Here is a 3,825-nt window from a genome sequence, read left to right on the forward strand (position 1 = left end):
ACAAAGTAGAAAATGTCCTACACTATAAAAGAGAAAAATTCTGCAGGGATCTTGAGAAATATGGAACTGTTTTTATTTGAAAGAAAAAAGGTCTTCAATGATATTTTTCCTGGGACTTAATGAGTGAGACATATTTGGATATGATCTGAAAGTCTTTCCATATACTATTTTCATACACTATTTCTCTTCTTCCTGGAGTTTGTAATTCAAGGTGCCACTGTGAGAAGATTTCTGGATGCAGGGTCAAAAAGATCTGAATTCTAGTCCAGTTCTTTGTTTTTCCACTTATGTGTATCTAATACGTAGAATCATTATCTTCATGCAAATCTTACATTTTAATAAGCACATCTGTGCATTTTCTGTCTCTTGACTTTGGGAGGAACCACTTAGAATTCTGAGCTCCAGTTTTCTCAATAGAAAAATAGGAAAATTAACCCTTCTTTGTGTACATCTGAGGAGCAAGGATGTTAGGAATACGACAGTCTTGTACAAACTGTAAAACATCATATGGCCGTGTAGAGTTGTAATCAGAACAGTAAAGTCCTGGACAAATCAAGCAACTCATTACACAAAGTGTTGGATGACTGAGTTTTAAAGCTTCAAGCTCTTAATATACTATTCAACACCCTGAAAACATAAAGTTGAGAAAGGGGGAAAAAAGAAGGAAAGGACAGCGGCTTCTTTTCAGGGGACCTGAATGCCCATTAAAATGCATCTAGCAGGGGACATAAAACCAATGAGAAGGAGCAACTTACTTTTACTTCTGGGGCAGGAGCCATGCAACTATTTTTACTAACTACGGCTGTTCCCAAGTCTATTAGAGTACCTAAAATATTTATGATCACTGTCTCTGTGTGAAACACTGTCTGTCGCAAGCAGAAACATTAACCTGTGTTGGAATATATTTGTTGTCATTTTCTTGTCTGATAATTAATGCGGTGGAAATAGAGAGAGGCTGAGCAAAATCCTCATATAGCACATGAAGAAAAGAAAAATGAGGAAGCCGTGGCACCATGCCAGGGGCAAGAGCTTCGCCAATTTGGCATTTTGCCTACCTAGACTGGGGGATTACCCTGTAGTATATTAAAGTATCAGCTTTCTAATTTACCAAATTATTTTCCAGATGTTTTTGGTAAAAAGGGACTTCTTGGCAAACATTTAAGTACTTGTCAGAGAATTACACACTTAATATTATACTACTCATTATTTTAATTAATGACAGGAAGAAGTTTGCTTGAAGACAATTCTTAGCCACACAAAAAAGAATGTTAATATTTTATGAGGTGAGGCAATTATCTTTAACACTGAAATGTTCAGAAATTATAACAGAAGGAATATTACTGGAAAAAATGAGCTGGTTGTAGTTACATTTACTGTTAGCAATTCTGACAAAAAGAGATCATAAGGAAAATTGATATTCAGGCAGCATGCTGTAAGATTAGCAAGAACATATGTGAAATTAATATGTTCCATGCATGAAAGGTCAATAAATAATAGTTCAATTAGAATTTGAGAATAGATGTAAAAATAGCGTTGGATGCAAGTGACATCAATCCCCATCTCTGGTCTGTTAGCAACTTTGTGTACTAATGTTCCTGCTATCATTTCTTGAATGCTCTCTATGTGTCAGGCATTCTGTTAAGCACTTTACACAAATGTTAGAACTTGGAACAACCACTTGTTATGCTCAGGAGAGTGAGTTTCATAGAATTTAAATCATTTGCTCAACCGCACTGAGCAAATAAGTGGTTGAGCCATTCCGCAGTCTAAGTTTTAAACTGTGTTATCATTACCTTTCTAAATCATTCAGGAAAAAAAGCTGAATTTCTCCGTCTTTCAAAAGAATCAGCTGCCGTAGGAATTCTAGTTGGTGCCATCCATTTTTGAGGTCTCATATTCTACACGTATTTAGTTCCTTCCCTCTGCCAGTCCCTCTGCCAACCAATGATCAGTTTCACTTCAATGTACTTATTAAATCCATGCTTAAAGATACGTGATGAATGCTCTCCCTTTTGCCCCTTCCAACATTTCTAGCTACTTAGAAAGCCATCCTGCCACCTCCACCTCCTGAGTAGCTATGACTACGGGCCATAGCCTTATTGTTTCCAACCAGAAACATCCGGAAAATAATATAGTAGCATTTCTAGATACTTCTTCAATCTAACCAGGGCGAAAGAAATGAAACATATATAGCTTGAGACATATAAACTTTTTTTTATAACAGTTTAACCTCACAAGATGTTAAGTTGCCTATTGACACCCTTCTGATTTTTATCACAGTGGTCAGTCGCTGGATCCTCTTTTTGTTTGTTTTTAACTGGCCACCACTTTGATAGCCTTGTGAACAAAATTGTGTTTTTGTTTTGTTTTGTTCTGTATTTTGAAGGGTTACAACCTTGGTTTTTACTAGTAATGTGGGTCTTTTTTTTAAATAGCTGAAGTGTCACTTTTTTGCCCAAGCTGGAGTATAGTGGCCTGATCATAGCTCATAGCAGCCTTGACCTCCTGGGCTCAAGCAGTCCTCCCACCTCAGCCTCCTGGGTAGCTATGACTACAGGTACACTGACTCTAATATATATATGTATTGTGTGTATATATATATATATATACATATATATATATATATATATGATCTCGCTATGCTGACCAGGCTGGTCTCACACTCCTGGCCTCAAGGAATCCTCCTGCCTCTGCCTCCCAAAGTGCTGCAATTTACAGGCATGAGCCATCATGCCAGGCCAATGATGTGGATCTTGAGAAATGTGACTATTGGTGGTAACAGTATCCATGTTAGAGGACTATTCCTTTTTGTAATAAATTAGTACGAAAGCAAGCAAGACATCTAATGTCATGCTCACACAGTTGTATTTCTATAATAATTTCTTGAGTAAGAGAGAAAAATGATAGAGTTATAGCTAGCATGCACAACAGTGGGCACATTAATATAATTTATATTTCACAGATATAAAAATCAAACATTTTATAGTAGACCAAATTTAAGAATGGTGGCTATATCTAAATGTGAAGATCAATATGACTTCTTTCTCAGTCTTTTAATGTTGAACTCATCCAATAATGACTGCCAGCCTCAGCTTTCCTTAGAGTAGTATAATGGACTATAAAATTAGTAACACCCCAAACTCCACTCAATCTGAACCAACATTATCAGTGTACATTGAGAGTCACCTCTGTGCACTACTTCCACATTCAAAGTCACAGCCTCAGTCAGTCCTGGAGTTCTGCTTACACTCCTAGCTCTCCCTTCCCCTGCACACTTAGCTCATCTTGCCACCAACCCCAACACCCACTTTTATATTACTTTTCTTAATTACTCTGTCCCTTAAAATGAACTTTTATTCTTTTAAAAATAATTATTTCAGCATTTGGAAAGAACAGCACAGAGTATACTTTATGATTTAAGGGGTTTATAAGCAAAATTTTACTTTTAAAACTCAATGCATGAACTATTTGAGCATTCAGTTGCGTTGTGTTCTCAGCTGTGTAGAGAAGGCAAAGATAAATGCCATTTTCATTATTTAATGTGAGTGCTCACATATGATTTAAATAAATATAGGATCTGAAATATTAGTTATATTTTAAGGGATATTTGATATGCAATTTCAGGACATGAGAACCAATGTCTAGCTATGGTAATAACTTGACTTGTCATTTGGTATTAATATGCCTAAAACATGTGTTGTCAAGTTCCATAATAACAATTTTTTTTGCCAGGACTCCACTTCCATCCAGGTCCATGAAAGATGACTTCTATCAATACCATGAAGGAATTAAACCCCTCAAAAGAGACTCAAGTACATTCCCAGG

Source organism: Pongo abelii, chromosome 18 (genome assembly GCF_028885655.2).
Source record: "Pongo abelii isolate AG06213 chromosome 18, NHGRI_mPonAbe1-v2.0_pri, whole genome shotgun sequence".
Lineage (NCBI taxonomy): Eukaryota > Metazoa > Chordata > Mammalia > Primates > Hominidae > Pongo > Pongo abelii.